Source organism: Gasterosteus aculeatus, chromosome 1, assembly GCF_964276395.1.
Source record: "Gasterosteus aculeatus chromosome 1, fGasAcu3.hap1.1, whole genome shotgun sequence".
NCBI classification, from domain to species: Eukaryota; Metazoa; Chordata; class Actinopteri; order Perciformes; family Gasterosteidae; genus Gasterosteus; species Gasterosteus aculeatus.
The window spans coordinates 30370059-30392605 of NC_135688.1; the positions used below are offsets into that span (position 1 = coordinate 30370059).

Genomic DNA, 22547 nt, shown 5'->3' on the forward strand with positions numbered 1-22547 from the left:
AATACAGAGGGCCTCCTTCGTTATTTCGTACTCACATCTAATGTAAAACAGAAGGCTGGTAAACAGGTCTCTGTCTGACTTCCACACACGCGCCAGAGTCAGTCAAGTGTTGCAAATCTAATTTAAATATATGAATGTTTTGCTTTGTCCATTTCCCTGAACTTGACTCGGCCGCATGGCGCTCTGCGTCAGGGGGGAAATGATGCTGCTTAGTATTGTTGCCCGGCAGTCAGAGGGATTTCAAAAAGGCGCTGTGAGACGTTTGTCAATACTGTGCATTCGCCATGTGCCCAATTTATATGTTCTATACCCTCAAAGCTCAGGAGGCTTCAATTAGACAAGTACCTGTATCTGCTGCGCTGGTCTACAGCTCCCAGGAGCTCTCACATTGAATCATGGAGAGACACTTAATATCCCAGTGGCAGCGAGGATCTATAAAGTCCCCGCCATAAACTAGAGCAGCCTTTGTAACATCCAAATAATAGCAGTAAATAAGGAGCTTACACCTGTACGCCGTAGGCCAGGTCCGCTCATAAGGAGATACAGAGATTCTGCTGATAGGATGGAACCTGCTTGTAGAATGGAACCTGCTGATAGAATGGAACCCGCTTGTAGGGTGGAACCTGCTGATAGAATGGACTCTGCTCGTAGGATGGAACCTGCTTGTAGAATGGAACCTGCTCGTAGGATGGAACCTGCTTGTAGAATGGAACCTGCTCGTAGGATGGAACTTGCTAATAGAATGGAACCTGCTTGTAGGATGGAACCTGCTTGTAGGATGGAACCTGCTCGTAGGATGGAACCTGCTGATAGAATGGAACCCGCTTGTAGGGTGGAACCTGCTGAGAGAATGGACTCTGCTCGTAGGATGGAACCTGCTGATAGAATGGAACCTGCTTGTAGGATGGAACCTGCTGGATGGACCCTGCTCGTAGGATGGAACCTGCTAATAGAATGGAACCTGCTTGTAGGATGGAACCCGCTGATAGAATGGAACCTGCTGATAGAATGGAACCCGCTTGTAGGATGGAACCTGCTGATAGAATGGAACCTGCTTGTAGGATGGAACCTGCTGGATGGACCCTGCTCGTAAGATGGAACCTGCTGATAGAATGGAATCTGCTTGTAGGATGGAACCTGCTGGATGGACCCTGCTCGTAAGATGGAACCTGCTGATAGAATGGAACCTGCTGGTAGGATGGAACCTGCTGGTAGGATGGAACCTGTTGATAGAATGGAACCTGCTGGTAGGGTGGAACCTGCTCGTAGGGTGAAACCTGCTGAAAGGATGGAACCTGCTTGTAGGATGGAACCTGCTGGATGGACCCTGCTCGTAGGATGGAACCTGCTGATAGAATGGAACCTGCTCGTAGGATGGACCCTGCTCGTAGGATGGAACCTGCTCGCAGGATGGAACCTGCTAATAGAATGGAACCTGCTTGTAGGATGGAACCCGCTGATAGAATGGAACCTGCTGATAGAATGGAACCCGCTTGTAGGATGGAACCTGCTGATAGAATGGAACCTGCTTGTAGGATGGAACCTGCTGGATGGACCCTGCTCGTAAGATGGAACCTGCTGATAGAATGGAATCTGCTTGTAGGATGGAACCTGCTGGTAGGATGGAACCTGTTGATAGAATGGAACCTGCTGGTAGGGTGGAACCTGCTCGTAGGGTGAAACCTGCTTGTAGGATGGAACCTGCTGGATGGACCCTGCTCGTAGGATGGAACCTGCTGATGGAATGGAACCTGCTGATGGAATGGAACCTGCTGATGGAATGGAACCCGCTCGTAGGATGGAACCTGCTGATAGAATTGAACCTGCTGATGGAATGGAACCTGCTGATAGAATGGAACCTGCTCGTAGGATGGACCGTGCAGACAGCTGTTAACGCCGTGTGCACAGTGAGCACTCTTAATCGATAGGTTGATTTCAAAGCGTCCCACCTGCCATCAATCACCCAGAAGTATCGGGTTGTGCACAGGCCAGTTGGCTTGAAGTCCCCTCTCGCTTCCCCTTCTCTCTTCTTCCTTCGCCAGGAGCCCGATAAAGATTGCACAGAGGTGGGGTGGCGATGTCGGGTGGAGTGGAGCCGGTGCTCAGCATCCCTGAGAGAATAAAGCATCAGACCCACTCAGCAGCACCTCTAACAATAATAAAAATACCCCGGCTTAAAGGTGACATTCCCAATTTACGATTATTTGTGTCTATAAAGTGTATTCCTCGCCTCCTGACTCATTCGCACCCCTCCCTTACAAGAACAATGCATTACGGATGGGGGGGGGGGGAGGGGGGGGGGGGGGCTGCAGAGGGTAAATGGAAATTCTATCCATTTTACTAAACCGACAGGCCCCACTATACCTGAGACTTTCAATTTTGCCGGCGTGACCTCCAAGGAGACGTTTCTGTCTCCTCTCTGTCTACCTTCGCCTCATTCAATTCCCCGCTCGCCCCGACCGGCCCTCCGAGCACCCGGGGGCCCGCAAAGCCGTTATGGATGAGCTCCGAGGCAATTGTGAAACGGAGAGAGGAGAGGAGCGTACATCTGCCCTCAAAGAGATTTACTTCAGCGTGGAAGATGGATGAAATCAGCCTCTGTATCTCTTTTAGTGATTGTTTTTCCTCCCTTTGCCTTTTTCCGTGTTAAAGGAGCTCGTCCGATAGGATGGGAAATGTGATGGATTAGGAGGCCGAGATCGGAGCGAAACCCACAGCCAAGGTGGAGATGTGGCGTTAACCTGAGTAATGCTGCGTCGCGGAGCAGTAAGAGGACCGAAGGAATACGACTTCATCCACCACGTGTGTCCAGACAAATACAGACGAGTGCAGGACAGTAAAGCAAAGTAAATCAAGACGCCATTGGCCTTCCATTCGATCGCAGCAGTAGCTCAGTCCATGACCACGTGTATTCATCTTTATTTCAGCTTGTGGAGGACTCACCTAAAGAATATCGCCGTTCCTCTTGTCAAGGTGCTCCACTGCAAGTGAAAGTTCTGGAGTCTTTGTCATTGGTCTCAAATCGGCGGATCAAAAAGTATTGGCATCGTTTGGCTGAAACCCATTTGAACACCACTTTCACACGGCTCAGAGGGGAAAGCCATTATTGGCCAGTTGCGGCTGCATTCAGTGACATGTTTAATTGATAAAAAGCTATTAAGGCCCACCACGCTATCCATCATTCAATTTGTCGTGGAAATCAGCGGGAGCTCAAATGGATGAAATTCAATGTTCTGCCAATAATGGGGCCTGGCAAAGTGACAAATACGAGGTCCAGAGAGAGCAGAAGTCCTCTCGGTACGCGGCTGAGCCGCAGGAGAGGAGCAGACATGTGAGGTCGTGCTCACCGAGTATTCCCGTGAAGGATGACGCCAGAGAGGAAGCAGCCGGGTTCCGATTGACTTACAGACCTTTTCCGCGGAGCGGCTCTGCAGAAAGCGACGGGGCATTCGTATTGTGTGCGGACAAACCGAGTGGACTTTTCCACGTTGGGCTCTTCGTGGCTCTGCAGGCGAAGCAGCGAGAGCACATGTAGAGTATCCAGTGATTGAGGCCTCATTTACCCGTCTGTCGTGGTTGGAGCGCTGGGATCACAAGTGCATTTCAGTGACAAGCGTGACGCGATGTAGCAGATGAATTAAAGTCACATCACATCGGAGGATTGAAAATAATAATTGTTTGGCAGCTCGTACCCAAACTTTTGTGGCGTCCTTTTTCACTTTGTACGTGACGGACGATGCTGATAAACGGGACGTCGGTTTGGACTCTGGAGCCTCTGGCATCGCTGATGGCGCCGTAACCGTGGCTAATTGTGTGTCTAAACCCGCTTTGGGATGAGCGGCGCGTCGGGAATAGAGCGGCGCCGGGTTTGACAGTGACGCTTCCCGGGATGACAAACGGGGGATCAATGTGAAGAGGGCCGTCCACAAAGCACCAGAGACACGACAAGACTCATCTCCTGTGACGAGTGCCCCTTTCTTACCCCAGAATTCAGCTGGGGGGCTTCTGTGTGCAGGGGATTTCCTCCTCACGACGATAAGACCACTTCTCACTCTGCAGATTAGACCAAGAAAAGAGCCTTCGACTTTTCACCACGTGTTCTTTTGCAGGATGGACCGTTGATGCACTTTGACGGAACTTCATTGCTTTTTGGAGGTTGAGAACTTAAAGGGGGGTTCATGCAGTAGAAAGAGTTATAGAACAAATCAGTGAGATCAAAGTCAAATTCAATGTAAATCATATTTAAATTAAAAAAAACACATTCAATGCATACAGTTCACATGCATTAAAACATTTTCAAGCACTTAAATGTTGAGGAATAAAATAAATTCCGCACATTAGCCGTCAGCTTGAATTTGCATAAACTCTTTCCGAGGCCCAGACAATCTGCATAAACCTGTTGGATGTGTTTGGAATCCTCACACGTTGTCTGGCCCGAATACAATTAGACGAAGACTGATCAGTGGACAGACGAGAGACAAAGTCCACTTTGTGCCGCTCGCTGATGACATCAATAAGATTCTCCTCGGCAGGGGCATCATTACATCTGTTTGCGCAGTCATTTTACCCATTTATATGGATTTCATAATGTAATATTCCCAGCAAAGTAAACATTTTGATACGTGGGGAGAAAAAAACCAATGCATGCATATGAGAGAAAAGAAAATATGAAGTTTTCTCACAAAACCAAATTGGCAATCACCGTCCTTCTACCCCATGGTCATAATGAAATTGCGTTAGCAGTGGTTGAAATAAATGACATAATTCTCTGTACACACAATTAAAGGAGAAAGCCACAATCGCACGTTGAGCTCGGAGTTAGTTTATGATAGCACAAAAACCAGACCTATAAATAATGAATACCGCCATGATTATTCTGTCCCAGATTTGCATAATTATTGTTTTTTTTCCTTCTTCTTGGAAGCATCTGTTAACATTTCAATCGTTTCTTTGTTTCGCAGACGGCCGCCGTACCTTCCTGCGAAAGCACACACATGAATTGGAATAAATAGTCGTTATAAGGAAACGCTCTTCATTTATAATTAATACGGTGGTCACAGTGACACAACGCTTTATTTCTCTAAATGAGTATTCCTGTTGCGCCGGTGAAGCTCAGCAGCTTCACCGGCGCGGATATCAGACTTTATATTGTTTTGCCAAAATAATTCATTTATCACTTTTATATGAAAAATAAAGGAGGCTTTACGGGGAGGGGGGGGGGGGGGGGGGGGGTGCTGATACAGCAACCTGATACATCGCAGATCAGACACAGAAATATTGCATTATTAAGCCTTTTCACAACGGAACAAGCAAAGTCCAAAGAACATTGAGTGCATTTACTTTGATGGAGACTTGGCTGCACCTGTTGGTTGCAGGGGACGGAGGAGCGCCAGAGAAGCCCCTCCCCCCCTCCCCCCGCTCACGTGTCTCTCCAGCCAGAGGAAACATTAGCCAGGTGACGTATGGTGGAAGTCCGCGGCTGACCTTTTAACGCGCCTGTCATTGATTGCGCAGCGCGCTGCACTCTGTCCATCCCAAGGTGATAGATTATTCAATTAACTGTTGACCTTTCCGTCCGCCGCGCTCGTCGATGGAAATGCTTCCGTGACAGCCGTGCGGCTGGAAGCCAAAGGATGCTGAGTTTTGATTTTAGGATTTGCTGCTGCGGCGCCAGGAGTCCCCCCTCCTGCCTCACGTTGACTTTTTGATTTTGCGTTGTTGCATCGAAAGTTTGGCCCCCCCCCCGTGCTGGATGGCGTCTGTCGGCGCGGGAGGAGAAGCCGGATTCATCCCACCTGCTCCTCCTTCGCCGCGTCGTGTTTCACGCTAACGCAGCCGTGAGCTGTTTGTCTGAGCGCTCGGCATCGCCTCGCCGCGGATGACTCGTTACTCGCGCGCGACGACGCCATTCACGGCGTTTTGTTTCGTAGGACTTCTGTCCCTCACTGAGACTCCTCGGCTCTGAGGCCACCTGCTTCTCAGCGGAGTGGGAACCTTCCTGCTCACCGGCGGAGGCGAGAAAGATGCCGTTGCGCACAGGACGTGCCGCAGGCAGCATCTTCTGAACCATCAACGCACATCTCATCTGGAGGTGATGCCTCTCAGCCCGGTCTGAGCGCCGAGGACGATTTCAGCATCCGGCCGTGAGGTTGCCATGGTATCGTGCGTTAGGACATCTGCTGGGGTGATGTCGCCTCTGATGAACAAATACAAACTTTATTAGACGTATTTCCTCCTGTTTAATTTAATCAGAAAGAAAATATCTCTGCGGGTTTTAAACTTAAGCAACGTTGAGAGCATCGGTTCTTCATCCAGGCTCTCAAGGCCTCGCTGACATTTCGGCGGTGAGATCAGCTGACTCCGCCCGCCTGCCACGGCACGCAGGTTAAAACAAACGGTGTGAGTTAGCGGCGGATGCTCCTCGCCTGGGGTTAAACACCCGGCCCTGACTTGATGCTGCGTGACATGTCTAGCCAGCGCCAGTTTAAGGAGCCTCCTCCTCCTCCTCCTCCTCCTGGACTCATTGTTGTGAAAGAGGATGTGACAAAGAGCGATATCGGTGGGATGAATATTTAACGCGCCCTCCCCCTGACTTATTCATGTTCTCCGGGCGCATCCCGCTCGCTACCTGTCACACTCCCTTTCAGCGGAGAAGCATCGGGCCATCGTGGTCGAGTAATAACTTTCCCCTCAGCCGGGGACGAAGTGGAGGAAAGACACGTTGATCAAGCGGCGCTCGGGAGACGGCGCGGTCTCGCCGGGTGGCGATAGATGTCCGTTATCCCGCTCACCTCCTAAACATCATCCTCCCCTTTAACCGTTGTGACAGGAGCTGCTTTCCCCCTTGTCACAGCCAATTGGTGGAGGGGCCGAGGGATTGAACAGGAACACCGCAATTACCGACAAAGGAGTGCAGGGAGGGGGGGGGGGGGGTCCGTTAGCGATGTTTGATGTGATTTATCCGACAGCGCCCCGAGAGTGCATTTAAACGGAGGCCCGGTGTCACTGACGGCGGCGCGTTATCAATTGGACTCCGAGTGGCTGAGAAAGCTGCTGTCAGGGTCTGAGTGACGGTTCATCATAACTACCTCTTCAGATGCCCCCCCCCCCCCCCACCCCCCAACCCCCCCGACCCGCCATTCCCGGAGAGAAGAAGGGAAAGGAGACGGCAGATAAATCACCTGAGCTTTCAGCCAATCAGGTTCCTGCTCGCCGGGAGAGTCTCGGGTTCTCTGCCGGGTCAAAACTCACGATTTGAGAATTTCTTGTTTTGTTTTTTTACTTTTAAAATCCACGTACCCCAAATACCTTAAAAAGTATTTATATATATTTGTCTCACTTTTCCGCCCCGAGACGGAGAAAAAAAACAAAAACGCTGGCAGACATTAAAAAAAGTCCAGTTTGACTTTTGAACCAAATAACCAAAAAACGGAGTTAATTGAAGTCCCATTGAGTCCGATTTGAGCAGAACAACACAGCAATAAGCAGCTGTGGTCCTTAGTCACACACTGCAGTCATGTGCTCTGCTCAATAATTCACCAACGCCAGACAGTCTTTCTGTGTAAGTTTTGAAAACAAGGATACGTTGCACTTATGCCGACCTGAAGTCATGAGAAGGGTTATGGAGCCTCGTTAACAATGCATGAGAGACGCATTCTGACTCCCCGCCGCCGTTCATGCATTTTTTAAGGAAAAATACTTTGCCGAGAGAGGGGTGACTAACTGTGTTTTGTCTAAAAATAAACCTCTTTGCTGTTGATCCTGCGTGGCCTCGCAAACCCGACACCGTCGTGGGTGAGCTGCGAGCGAGGTTGAGCGCGTAACGACGCCTTGATGGATGCGATCGTGACTTTGAGCTTCGCCTCCTTCCTCCAACGTCCATTCGAAAGACGCGCATTCACATTCGTATGTGCATATTTGTGTTAGAATATTGCTGCTGCAACTCTTGACCTTTTGCTCCTCTTTGTTGTTCGATTCTTGCGATGTTGCCAAAGCAGGAATTAAATCTCGACTGCGTGTGCTCCAAGCAGCGCTCGTCAGTTGAGGTTTGGAATAGATATAAATAGCGATCTGTGTGTATTGATTCATGCATGCATGCGTCGGATTCATGCACGGGCCCACATGTGTAGTTTGCCAGAGACGGGCGTCCTGGTTGTGTTGCCGTTTGCGCTTCTTTTTGCACGCATAGTAACGCGACATCAGGGGGCTTCCCGGTTGTCCTGTCGGCCCCGTGTGAGTCTGACTGCTGCAGTTAGCATGGAGGAGCTGATTTTAGCAGCTCTGGAGTGAAACTCCAGTTAGTAATAACAGCTTTGGGGGCCCCCGGCCCCCCCTGGGACCCCTCGCTTGGGCCTGTCTGGGAACCCGTCCATGTTAACCATACTGTAGCTGCAGTGGTATTTTAGTAAATAATATATCATACAAACGCTATTGCAGGGAACATGCATCGAAAGAAGGTTTTGCAAAGACATCCAACATCAACGGTGCGTTTGGCGTCGGGGTTTGTGATATAACTTAATACGCTGGTAATTCTGGGAGTCAGAATTTACAAGTATACTTAGGAAAATGCGGGACTGCGTTACCTGCTCGGACAGAATAATGGTGACGAGCGCCTGGTCTGAAGATAGAAATCTGAGCCGTTCCCAAAAGCAAACGCTGAGCTCCATCAATCAATGTGCGAAAAAACAACATCAACCTTCAACTGGGCCGAACGGCCCACCGGGGACACGTGGATGATTTTTATTCCACCGGGCCTGTCACCAGAAACAGAAATAGGATCCTTTAACCAACAGCGGGCAGAGCTTCAACGTGGAGGAACCGATCATTTGGGAAATGATAATAATAATGTTGCAGAAGCAGCCGGATCTACTTTCCCAGACCTCAGTGTGCCATCCCAGCAGAACTCCCGGTTATTAAACAATACATCAGGGCTGTTTGACTCTGTGTTGACACCCCGATCTCCGCGGCGGCGGCGGCGGCGCTGTTATGTTGCCGTTCCTGGATTTAATCATTTTTGGCCACTTTCCACGTCCTGCCTGAAAAGTGAAACAGCTTAGGAATGTCATTCTGTGAAAAGAAAACAGAGAGGATCCACAGAGGAAGTCCTCCCACAGTCCTCTGGTCTCCGCGCACGGCTAAAAACACACACACACACACACACACACACACACACACCTCCACTGCGATGCACACACACACACACACACACACACACATGTTCTCACACCCACATGTGAAACTCTCCCACACAGTCAAACAGGCACACAGAGACTTCCTCACTTACAGTGACATACTGATCCAGCCTCACGTGCACACGCACACACACACGCACACGCACACGCACACGGAGGGCTTGCTGGGAAACATCAGACACCCGGGGAGGAAGGAGGACAGGCTTTTCCCACATTTAGACTCCACGGATACTTCAGATGTCAGGCTAAAAATAGAGCCAGCGTTAAACCGAAGCAACACTGAATCAACCCCAGCGACCGGCCTGCCCGGCTCTGCCCTGCGCCCCCCCCTGGCCCCCCCCGGTTAAACACTCAATCGCGGGACAGCCGTCAGGATGATTGCTCGACTGGTTCCTGCGCTTTGTGATCTACCTTCTTGACCCAAATGTCACGTCGACATCTCGTACGAGGTGACGCTGGAATGTTCTCACGCCGCTGAGGTCCTGAGAGTCTGGACGCGGTCATACGAACCCCGGTGGCTTTGCCGAGCCTTTAATTTCATCTGCTGGTCGCCAAAACGAGTCGCAATATTACGTTTGGAATATCAAGTTTGTCTTGATTCATAATCACACTTGAATTTTTCCGAGTCAGGGGTCACTTTTTATATCTTTATATCTTAAACAATTATTTATGCAAATTGAGCACCTTTAGATCTCTAAATCATCAGTGTGTGTGTGTGTGTGTGTGTGTGTGTGTGTGTGTGTGTGTTAAACACAAGCTGTGATCATTTCAAGGGAAAACGCTTCAGGCATGAACGTATTTTTTGGTGTCCTGATGGTTTTTGGAGTATTTCCTTCTGGGTGCAGCCAGCGCCTCGTTCCTATTTCCACACTCTCTCACCGGGCACGAAGAGCGTTTTTCCTGCACCGCCCTCCCTCACCCTCGTACCATGTTTACATATTTTCACCAGTGACCCGTTCACCACAACCTCTGTGCTACTGAGCGGCTGCGGTTGTGCGGCGTGCCTTGCTCCAGGGCAGCATGACGGCAAAGTTTTTGATGAAGGAGAGCTTTGTCATTTTCCTCAGCAGGCGTTTCGTCTCAGCGATGACCTTCCAGTCACGAGCCTGTCTCTACAACTTTCATCCACTCTCCCCACTGCTGCCATTATGCTAAATGATCCCATTTCACATTTGCTCACTCCTCCAACTAGCACCGATTGTCCGACCCCGTCACCGTCTCCCAATAAAAACCCGTCTGGCCTTTTTACATGTTCTCCCCGCTGCCTAACTCGGCCCCCCGTCCTGGCACCCAGTCGCGTTCAATTTAGCTGATTCCTGCGTCGCCCCATAAGGGGCCAAGCCTGTTAAAACACATGCACGGCACCCACATATTCACCACAGAGCAGAGCGCGTGCAGCAAGTGGACAGGATGATTAAGGGAGCAGAGGGGGGGGACGCGGCCGAGCGACGATGCCTCCTCCGACGGGCCGGAGCCGGCCTGTAGGAAGGCATCAGCGTCGTCATTTGGAGTCGTGTCCCGGGCTCCGGCTGGTCATTCAACTCCTCCCAACCGCCTCGTGCTCCGTCCAGCTGCTCTCCTTGTTGCCTTTTTACGTAAGTGTGAGCGAGATGGTTCCTCTGCACGCCTCAGTCCCCGTCAATCCGTCCGCCTACACCCTCTTTGTTTAATCCACACAATTCCCCCGTGGAGCCGCATCTCCTCGGCGACCACTTTCCTTGATTGTTTCTGGTAGGGAGGCACCTTCCTCCTCATCCCCGCCGTCCTGATGCAAGGTGACGCCGCGCGCGTGTATTTGCGTATTCAGCGCGCAAACGCTCTAAATCAGATTCATGTAGCTGCAGACGTCACCTCTGTTCACCGAGCAAAGAGACACCAGAGCGCATTACGGCTCGCCCAGGGGGAAGACGCGCTGCCCGCACGGGTCACTGCGGATTACTGCAGGAATGATCGTTTACGCTCGATTCTGTGTCTCGGCACATTAACGCGCCGGTTACAACGCAGGCTTCGTACTTCCTGTGTCGCCCTCGGTCATGGATGTGTGATATGTTCTTTGAGGGATTAAACCAAAGCGCTGTGTTTTGGTGTAAAATGCCTCTCCAACGTTTGCGCGAATCGAGTGAAAGTTTGAAGCTTCTTTCAAAGTAAAACGCGAATCACTCACCGTCGCCGTATGTTATTCCCTGTTTTCAGTTTGCCATCGGAGGCTCTTAATCACCACCTTTATCTTCTGGCGTGTCAGGGGCCCACATTGATGGTGTGACAGCGCAATCTGACATTGAAAAAACGAAGACGCCGCCACTCTTAAAAAGCAGATGATAAATTTAGCCCCCCATATGGCGCGGGCATCTGCCGTCGTGCGGGCGGCGGAGAGCGCGGCGGCCGGGCACGGCGACGCCGCGAGCCTCTGTGTTTGAAATGCTAAAGATTATCTCTGGCTGCGTGTTGAGACGTGCGCCTCACGGATGTAACGTTTTGCAGATGGCGGAGTCGCTGCTGTGTGTTCAGTGCAGAGCGAGCGAGAGAGAGAGAGAGGGCGGGCGAGCGAGCAAAGCGCCGTAATCTCCTGATGTGTGATGACAGGTAGTCTCAAAGCAAAGCCTCGTACCTGCCGCGCCGCTCGGCTTGATGGGAGATCAGTGGGGCTGTCGGCTCCGCTCACAGCCGAGAGACGAGCGCAGGGCGCCGCCGCAGACACATGAAAGCACGCGGGAGGACGCGGAAACACGGCGTGTCTGCATCGCAAACATCACACGGGCTGCTGCAGGTACAACGTCGTTCACGCCGCTTTGATCCCGTTTTCTGAACCTGATCACAGGATGAAACGCTTTAGTCACCCATCAGATCTGCTCAGGGTTCGCTTAGAGAGTCTGTCTATGAGCTCTGCTGCACCAACACAACTCGCGCTGCGCACATATTCCTGCATCGCAGACACGGCGAGCTCGGGAGGCGGCGGCACTTGGGTTGCGTTACAATATGCAGCTGCAGACTCGCACAAGGAATAAGTAGAGGAAGCACAACGCATCCCCCGAATGCTTCGCACGGACCAGTGCATGAAGCAAGCCGATTGGTTGATCCAACGGTATCAGAGTGGAGATGTGAGGACAACGTGTGCAGGTGTCCCCCAGGGGACGAATAAACAGCGTCCCCACGCATGCTAATGGAGGCGAGTACGAATGCAGGAGCACGCGGCAGACGGGACGAGGCAGCGTCGCCCTCCCGCTTTATTTCCCTCACAAAAACACCGGTGTCACTCCTTCAGCGCTCTGAATGATTTTACTCAGCTGAGCCACATCACAGCGCCTCCCCCATCAAAGAGCTCTTTAAATGAAATCATGTCCTCTGATGATTCAAAGCAAATATTTCCCTGGCACGCTCCTGCCGAACGTGCTCCTCTGAAGAGCAGACCTTCAAGTGAGCGAAGGCGCTACTTTTACGCTTTGAGGGGGCGAGGTGTCTGAGGGGGGTAAACGGCGTTGAAGATGAAAATGGATCTTGGCTGCTTGCACCCAGGTTGTTCAGGCAAAGAGGTTTGCTGGAGATGAGACATTGAGACATCTGGGTTTCACAGAACAGCTGGAACGGTTCACCTGGAGGTTTAAATAGCTTTCGTCTCCTGTCTCTTTAGCCGAGACATCGAGAAGCCGTTTGACCGGCGGGTCGACACGTCGCTGCTTCCTGAGATGTTTGAACAGCAACATCACAAGCGACACCGGCGATTAGAGGCACCACCTCCGTCAAGTCTGAAGTTCTGAGTGTCACATCATCTCCGTCAGCCGGCTCCCGCATCAACGTGCCAACGCGCTCGTACTCCGATGTGTCCAAAAGGAACCAATCCGGTGTGGAGGTGCACTTCCCACCTTGCACCTCCCTCCCCCTCTTTCCTCGCCTTCCTGCTTCCTGCGACAGATCGTAAAATCCGTTGACAGCCTCGACAGGCCTGCTAAGGAAGCAGAGTTCATTATCGAAGTCATCGCCTGGTCCTTAAAGGTTACCCCCCCCCCCCCCCCCCTCAGCCAGGTCCTCAAAGCCAGGCGCTAACGGTTAACGTGTAGACGAGCCCGCTTGAGAGGGACCAAGTGCAGAAGACGTGGTGTGAAATCCCCCTTTTACACCCCCTCACGTGCAGCTCATGCGGCGGCAAAGTTCCCCCGCGTGCACGGAGGTGCTTCGCTTTGAGGAACGGGGCCTTCAGTCGCCGCAACTTTCACATGAGAAAAGTCAGAGGACTCTGAACTCGCCCCGTGATGAATGAACGCCTCACATCCACTTCAGAGGAACATCCTTTTCTCATTATATCGCAATAAATTCATGTGGATGTGGCCTATATTTAGTGAGCTCCTGATCTCGGCCCAGAGATATGCGCCTCCTAACTCATGAGTCCTCCCTCATCTTCATTCTGGCACCGCGCTGCATCTGCCCTAAGACAAATCTTTTCCTTCGTGAGATTGAACATTCTTCTTGTCCAAGTCATGGTACCAGACAGCGGGGGGAGGGGACGGGGGGACGGGGGGGCTTATGCTGCGAAGGAGCTTAGGTGAAAGAAAAGAACGGACGGCTCGTTTCTTTTGTGGCATCTGACGCAAAGCGGCATTTGGAATTGGCAGATTAAAGTAGAACGTGGCCGGCGAGGAGCGGCCGATGGAGATGCCGATGGGAACGTGCAAACGGCGTCGCGGTGGCTGGCGCACACCTTCTTGCCTCTCAGCTGTGGTATCAGCTCAGTTGTTCCTGAACATTAAAGGCCAGCTGACTTCGCTCAGCCTCCCCTTGTTCTCCTCAGGAAGCCGGTGACATCCACGTCCTCCTCCGCGTGAGGTCACTGCGACCTGACTTGATCCCGTGCCATCACTCGGCTTGATGGGTCCAGCTGGGCTGCAGACTTTTACGTTTCTGTTTGGTGGCCCCGGCGTATTTCATTGGCACATTTTTTTTTTTAAAGTCAACAAATGGATTGAATGCATAAAGGAGAATGCCGACAATCTGACACATTCTGCAAACATTTTCCCGTCTGTCAGAACAGAATCGGCTCACCGGTCTCGTGTGCTGTTGTTCCACGGTGGCAGAATACACTACGGCGCGTGTGTGTGTGTGTGTGTGTTCATGGTAATGAAGGAGGATGTCACCCGGTGCGACGTTGTGGCTCATTAATGTGCTTTTGGATGGATGGAGCTTAAGGATACACCAGGCTGTGGACACACACACACACACACACACACACACACACACACCACAACTGGTTTTGGTCTTCTAATGGGACTTGTGGAAAGTAAGAAAAGTGAAGAAAATGAGCAGTGTGAGTGAAAACGTATGGAGTCAATTAAAGCCAGTTACATCGGGTATTCAACTGTACTCGGATCTTTAGTTTCACTGCCAGTGACAGTTTGTGGATTCCAGTTTTATTTGAATGTTTTTTAGTTCCATTTTCATGCAGAAAATCCCCAGAAAAAGTGACACTTCCCAGGGTGGAAAAATCCTCCCGAACAGCATCCAGACCATTAAGAGACTAATTAACTTCTTTTTATGGTCAGGAACCCTTTAAATCAGGGTGAGGCGGGACTCGCTGCACATTTTACAGACAGACACTGATGATGTTAGCTGAGTAAAATCACTTAATCACCTCCGTCGCATCAGCGGCGAACATCGCTCGCTGGCAAATACTTGATTTTGATTAAAAAGGCAATATTGGCAGAGCAAACGCAGAAGAAAGGAGAGCGATGTCCCTGCAGACACAAAAACAATCTGCACATATGCAGCTCTGCAAAAGAAGACCAAAACAATATTCAGTTCCCACAGCATTTATTCACCCTGTTATACATCAGAAAGTTGTCATCAACATTTCCTAGATATAAATCTGTGCCAGGATCAGAGGAGAGGAGGAGGAGGAGGAGGAGGAGGAGGAGGAGAGGCTTACGAGCACAGCGCTCTTAAATCTAACAAAATCTAACACTTGAATCGTGGTCGTTTTGGCAGCCCGGGGGCACAGCGGCGGGCTCCAGGCGTCACGGCGCCACCTCAAATTCTCTGCTGTGGTCGGGTAAAGTCTCTCTCTCCACATGGCACTCATTTCTGGCTGCAGAGCTCCGGCGCGAGAGCCTCCTCCCTCTCCGGCGGTAAGAAGATGCCTGAGCAATTACGCTGGTGATTAGGGAGGGTGGATCCCCGCTCCGGCCCGCGCCCGCGCCCCGGCGAGGTCGGCGATCACACGACGAGCGCCGCCGCCGCCGATGAAATGAATAATTTATACAGCCGGGGCAAGATTTGCGTTAACTGCAGCACACTTCTGTGGAATCGCCGGGGAAAAGCGAGACCAAACAACTTGAAAGGAGGGAGAAGAAAAGAGAAGCGCGGCGCCGGAGATCATCAGAAGCCCAGATAGAAGTGACACAAATCACACCCACTCCCATTGTGCGCTTCAAAAAGATCCTTGTCTCTGCTTTGCTTTTTTTTCCTTTTATTTGTTTCTCATTCGGGCAGCTGAAATCTTGTCATTAAAGCAATTTTTCCGCGGCGGCGGCTGAAGCGGCGTGCAGACAAAGAGCTCCGGCGATAAGCCGGGCCTCCGATGGCGGATGGCGGCTTTTGTTGTGCTCGTTTTTTTTTTTTATTAACGGCCAGTTGCACGAGGAGGACCGAACCGCGAGCTGTAGCCGCGGCCCGGGCTGGAATGAGACGCAGCCCGTCGCGCGTCACAGGGTCCGAGTCCACCTCGCCGAGGCACTTCCTGTTTACCATTCCTCCAACCCTCCGCGGGCTTCTCTTCAGGACCTCCAGAATCCGCGGTGTTTCTCATTAGACCCTCGCATGCATCCTCGGCCCCTCGCAGCGCTCCGAGGGAGAGGAAATGAAATGATGTGATGTTGAATAATATCAGATTCTCTAATGTTTGCTCGAAGATTACGTTTTAAGAAAGTTCCTGCGCCGCAATCGGCCTCTAATCTGCCGAAACCCGTTTATTTCTCCTCCTGCCACTTGCAGTCACGTGCAATGTGCCGTCGGCGTGCACCGGGGCTCGTCTGGACAGCGCGCGTCGGCTAAATGCCTGAAATGAAAATGTAAAATGAAACAATCCTTCCCCCCCCCCCCCCTCGCCGCTCTGATCCCCTTCGCGGGTCGGGAGACGAGCCCACTCTGATCTTGACCCATTTCCTCCCAGCAGCTCCTTCGTGGGGCGGCGGTGGTGTCTGCGGCGGCGAGACGTGTCACCGCGCCGACATTTACAGCCATTTCACAAATCCGCTGGACAACGCGGCGTGCGTTTGCGTGACCGCGGGAGCCGCGAGACGCCCAATTATTTCCGGCCCTCGGCTCCGGGTTTCACCTCGAGTAAACAAGACACTGACGGCCGCCTCCCATTAGAGCGGCGTCCCTCCAACGCCTCCTCCGCGCAGCCTCAAACGCGGCGGCTTCAGTCGACGGAGGAAGAGGTGATTTCTTTGATAACGCGGCTTTCTGCACCGAGCGCTGGAGGTCCTTCATGCAAACGCACATTCCTGTAGATACTCGGAGCATCGGCGACCTACAAAGAAACGCTGCGCGCGGCGAGGTGGGGTCTGAGGTCGCTACATGAACAACAATGTCCTTCACAAGTGGAAGCACCTGCAGTGTGTCAGACATGTGTCAGCTCCCCGTTCCTCCCTGAGACCACGGAGAGGGAATTGTGGCCTATTTCTTTGGAGAATAACCTCTTTATTTGCAATTAATCCACACTCCTCTGAGCTCTGCGTTCAATTTAGTCGAAGAAGACGTAGAAGGCTGTAGTTACTTAACCTCCGGGCCTTTGAAAAAAAGCCACAGACACATGAACTCAACCTAGATTTCTTTTTTTTTTTTTCCTCTGCGATACGGGGAGCAATTTTCCAAGTTGGTGCTAATAAAATGGCACAATTAAGCCATTCATGAGATTCCATAAAGTGACGTCTTCTCTAATAAATCTGTTGACATGTGGATATTCAAGCAGGAGCTTCTGAGGCTCTACTTGTGATTAGACACACACTTTAAGGTGTGCGCGCAGTGTGACGCCACCTTGTAAAAGCAAGAGAAACGTGACAAAAATTGCTGCAATTACCTTCAACTGACAGGAGCATCAGTCAGTGGATCCGGCGACTCGGGTTGGTGTCGGGGAGTCTAAGGTGCCGGAGCCCCGTAGCCTCGTAGCCTCATGGGAACGTGTGGAGCGGAGCTCATGGTCCTCCCGCAGTAGAGGAGGTCACATCGCCGCCTCTCAGTTCCACCTCCTCCATTAAAGGGCTGCAAACGTTAAACAATGGTGATAATCCACTCTGCATGTATGCATCGATCAGCTCATGTGGAAAAATAATGACGGAACGGTCTTAAGTGGAGGATGCGAAGTGATCATCCCAGGCCGTGTGCGTGTGTGTGAGTATTGGAAGAACGCCCTCCCCGAGAGATATTCAGATTCCTGTGAGAGTGCAGTAGACTGATGGGTGGTGATGACAGTTTAAACAATCCGGGCAGTTCTCCAAATTGATTAACATCAGTCTAGCGTGTGCGTGTGTGTGTGTGCGTGTGTGTGTGTGTGTGTGTGTGTGTGTTCGGGGTGGAGTAATATAAACAGCTACTGAAGTAATAAAACACCATTTGTACTTCAGTGCAGCGATAATTACAATAAGCTATGAGTTGAATTGAGTGCGGGTCAAAGAAGGCGGCTGATTGGTCGCAGTCTGCAGGCTGCTGGAAACCTGCTGGACCAAGTTGCCGCTTCGGGCAAAACAAACACTTGTTTTCAGAAATAAACACACTGTTTTCATATAATCTGTGAGAGACCAGTGTGCCGCTTTTGGCACATAATCACAAAAATGAAATCATGTGCACTTTCCAGGCTTGAAGGATAAACAGCTGAGGAGTCTTAATTTCTTGAAGGAACCTCGCATCTGCGTCTCACTTTGCCATGTTTTCTGCTATTCCTTCTTCTTGTTGTTAAGCGTGTGCACTAAAATATTCAGGAGCATCCTCCAGCCGCCATATTTTCACTTTTATTGTGCGCGATACAAAGAGGAGCAATTATTTGATTTCAGAGTTATGAAAACATGTATGTTATGAGAAAACAAGCAAGTTACGCTTTAATTGGCGTCGTTTTTCACGGTGCTGGCAAGGTGCTTACCTCTTTGGCACATTTTCACCCTCATAAAATTGCACATTCATATTCCTGAATGGAGATGGAAATTTCATTTAGCTTTATTCTGCCATAATTGGGATGCATGGTGTGTACCTGCAAAGTGGAAGACTTCCCCAACTCGTTTATTCCATTCCAAGGAAACCGTATTGCTCTCAGTAATAGCACCCGTAATGTGGAAAAATCCCTTCAATTAATACAATAAATTCTGGAGTTAATACAAGTTTATTTGCCTTTTTCCTGCCTGGAGAAGAAGAAGAAGAAGACGACGCTGCGTGCCGCGGTGTTGCTTCACCGATGCCCACGAGCAGACGCTTCGTCTGCTGAATGTCGTATCTTAGACATTGTGCGTTTTGGATCCCATTGTGTCCTTCTGTCACACAGCCGGTCACTTCGAGACCCGGAAATCGAGACAAAAACCAGAGGGCGCCGAGTCGTACAGCTGAAGTCTGCAACAAGACTCTCCCAGTGTCATGGGAGCCGCTGCAGGATCTGTCAATCAAACTGTATTGACGCCTCGAAGGCTCCAATAACATTGAGTTGATTCTATTAGAGATGTCGGCCGTGGGATTCAGACAAATACGCGGCGACCTGAACACGGTCGTTTAGTAAAGCATCGACCGCGGTGAGCGTAGAGTGACTCTCCGGCGCTTTTAGGACCCTCCGAGCGACGCCCCGCCCGACCCGTAGAACCGCCGCGCGGCGCACAGGAAGCAGCGAGATGCCTGCTGCAGATTCCCCCTCGAGAGCTCCCAACATTCCCGAGGGATTCCATCACGGGAAATGCAGCCGCTGCGTCCCGATGTGCCCCCCCTCCCTGGACGCGTGCACATGAGCGGGCTCTCCGGCGGCGACGTGGACCATCTAGTACACATCTCCGTCATCTGCAGCAGCCGGGAGGTTTGCCCTCGCCACTGATTAGACACTAAATCCGTCCTTTATGTGAGTGGAAAGGAAAAAGATTCAGTAAAAGTTGCAGTTCTTCCTGTGAAGTGGCCACAACAAACACGAGGTGTGTGACGAGAGCGCTGAAACCCCCCCAGCAGCAAAGTAAACCATTTAGGGTGAAAGATCTCTGTGCTCCTTCCTTTGATTAGGGACCCTTTGAAATGGTATAATGCTGTGATTATGTGGAAGGCTCGGCGAGCATGTGGTTGCAGCAGAATATTTTCTCTGGGACACGGGGGGAAGAGAAGAAAATGGGAGAGAGACGGAGGAAGATAAAGTCAGGCGAGCAGGAGGAGGAGGAGGAGGAGGAGGAGGACTGTAACAAGAAGAGAGCGAGCCCTCTTTGTACAGACATTGCGACGCCAGATGGCTTCTTCTAATAAATATTCAACCTTAACTCAGTTCCCATGTAACTTCTCTTTCTCTCTGCCTCGCGTTTCTGTCCGGCTGCCAGCACACCCACACGTTTCTGGGCCAGCGGAATGATTACAGTAAAGCAAACAAAAAGAACGCGAGGAGGGAGGCCGGGGGTGTTTGACAGAGGAAACGGGCCGACGGGGTCCTGTATACAGAGAGATAGGGCGGCCCTGCTTGTTTCTGCCTTGTTCTTTGGGGTGGGGGTCCGTGCCGTGGGGGGCGGGGTCCTCGCAGCCGAGCAGGAGTCTGTTCTCAGGCCCGATTGTTTACCTAGTGGGGAGAAGCTTTAGCGAAACGTTGCGCGATAAGGGCGAGCTCGGATTCTGGACGCGTTTCGGGGGGGGCCAGCCGGGTCCCTGTGAGAAGACGTGACCCCGGCGAGCGCGTCTCCTACGGGCCGTCCTGCATGTCCTCTGAAAGGCAGGACCGTCCCTCGCAGAGCTGATCTGGAGTCAGAAAGGCCTCCTCGCCATCTGTTCACCTGCCAGCACGACAACCGTCTTCGCTTTATTTTTTGTAGACACAAGATAAACTGTCCTTATTAAAAACCAGCAGCGACCCCCCCCCCCCCCCCCCTCTCCCCGCACTCCGTCACCTCCATTTCTTATCAGGATATCCATCGTGCAATATTGCCGGATTAGTCTGCGGAGGATTTGACAAATAAGACGGGCTACGCTGGAAAATATTTTGTCCCGTTTTTCTTGATGTGAAAATGATTGCATTAAGAAGAGACAGCGTTTGCTCCACAAACGGCGGCATCAGTAAGAAGAGTGCCGCTCGGCAGCGTGATTTCTCTTCCTGGTGACGGACAAGTTGGAATGTGCATCATTAGCTCCACCGCTGTATAACGACCTTGTAATCACTTCAAATGGCAATCTGGCTCTCGAGGTGTGAGCCGCGGTGCCGCGCTCGCCGCCTCCCCGCCCTTAATTCTCCTCAACAAGAATCATTACCTAATCTCAGCCCCCCCCCCACACAATGTCAGCTCGTATTGAGGCTGTAATCACTAGACCAGGGCCGCCGCCGCCGCCGCCGCCTCGACCCCGCGGCGCTGTCATGGGAAAAGGCCGACCGGGGGGCTTATCTGTCAGCGCGCGGATGCGGCGGGGAGGAAGAGAGCTTTGTCCCCGTCCTGATTGTGGACATCTACCTGCAACAAACCAAACAGGTCGCCCCCCCCCCCCCCCCCCCACCACCGCCACCGCCCCCCGTGTGCGGCCGGCTCAACTCTACTTCCACTGGGACAAAGAGGAAACGAGTGGGCGGGGGGGGGGGGTGAGGCCACATAATGCCCGCGCTGAGCCCCATTAGCATCGAGGTATTATCCCCTGGTTGACTTTGGCTATGAGAAAATGTCCCCCCCCTCTTGCTTTGCCGTTTCCCACTCATAACAGACCTGTTGGCCGTCGAGGTTTATCAAGCTCACAGATCTAAACAGGACAGGGGCCCCGAGCAGGGGGGGCTGGGGGGCCTGTACACAGGAAGAGCTCTAATTCTCTCTGGATTACAGCGAGTTGCAGCTCGGACAGCTGGATGCTGCAGTTCTTTATTCTGGTGAGGAGGACACAGGGCGACCAGAGCGATGGAAGGATCCTCTGCGGCATCGCTGTCTGCGCGTGTGTGTGTGTGTGCGCGTTTGTGTTGCAAAGCAGGTGTGCAGAGCGCCGCGAGATGAAACACCTTAACCTGCTCGCAGATGGAAAACAAACAGACGCGCTCTCGCTCCCACAGCGGAGGGCTTGTAATTAAATGCAGAGTTTGTCGGGGAGAATGGAAATGACATCGCCGCGCAGCTTTACCTTTCTCGTGTCTAAATGCGGGAATCCCTGGTAAACACGTTTTCATGCAGGAGGAATCAAAGGGCTGCAACGAAGACGGGGAGGCGTGCACAGACACAGCGGCCCACCCCGCCGCTTTGTATCAGTCTCTCTCTGATGCAGACGCTGAATCATTAACCTTCCCCACGTGTTGCAGAGGATCGCACACAATGCACATGTCTGTCAGCGCCACCTTAGTGTCAAGGTAAGCGCGCTTTGATGGCTGAATTAATCCTTAATCTGTTGGCACGGCGCTGCCAGCACGGACTGAGATGTGTCGGGGGGGGGGGGGGGGGGGGGGGGGCGGGAGGAGGCGGGCGGTGGGGGAGGTCGGAAGGGGGGCGGTTACTTCCTTCGACTTCTGAAGGATTTCCTGAAGGCATGCAAAACCCACTCAGGACTTCTGTCGCTGATCCAAATCAGGTTTTTTTCTGCCTCTCAGACATCGGGCCTCACAGCTCCGTACGGCGACGTCTTTCAATTGATTAATTCTGCTGTAAATTGGTCAAAATGTGTGACTATCTCAAGCGGCGGATTGCACGGAGGAAGAAACTGCTGCCAACTGCTGACGTGTGGACGCAAGTTTAGCCGTTAAAAGTTGATTAAAAGGAAAAGCAGATTTTTGAAACTCTGCTATTGTGTATTTTTTCTCTCGGCTCGCCTGCCTTTAATGAGCAGTCGGCACACTCCTGCTCGGGCGTATTATCACTAATGTCTGTGTCCTTTTGTAGGGCAAAATAACCTCGGAATGAACCATCATGCATTGCAGAGGTCGTGCTCAATGCTACATGGTTAGCGGTAGCTGGTTAGGAGCCTGATCCAGTTAGAGCTGCAACAAAGCTGCACACATTTCCCAAAGAAGAGGAATTACAGCCGTAATCGTTCTTGTCATTTGCGCAGCAATTTTACTCCTGAATGCCTCGTTTTAGGGAGGAATTAATAATAAGAAAGAATCACATGAGCTTCAGGTGCCGAGGAGTTCACCCTGCTTGCCGCTCATCCCTGCCTGCAGCCCTGTGACGCTCTCTCTCTCACTCT

At 51.7% G+C, this 22547-nt stretch overlaps 1 long non-coding RNA gene across 1 annotated transcript; it reads right to left on the reverse strand.

The window, feature by feature from the left end:
• Positions 1–14973: 14973 nt before the first annotated feature.
• Positions 14974–21760, reverse strand: LOC120815161 (uncharacterized). Its single transcript, XR_013452569.1, has 2 exons — positions 21492–21760; positions 14974–17441 (listed from the first exon to the last, which is right to left on the reverse strand). It is a non-coding gene; the product is annotated as an uncharacterized LOC120815161 (long non-coding RNA).
• Between the last annotated feature and the right edge of the window lie 787 nt (positions 21761–22547).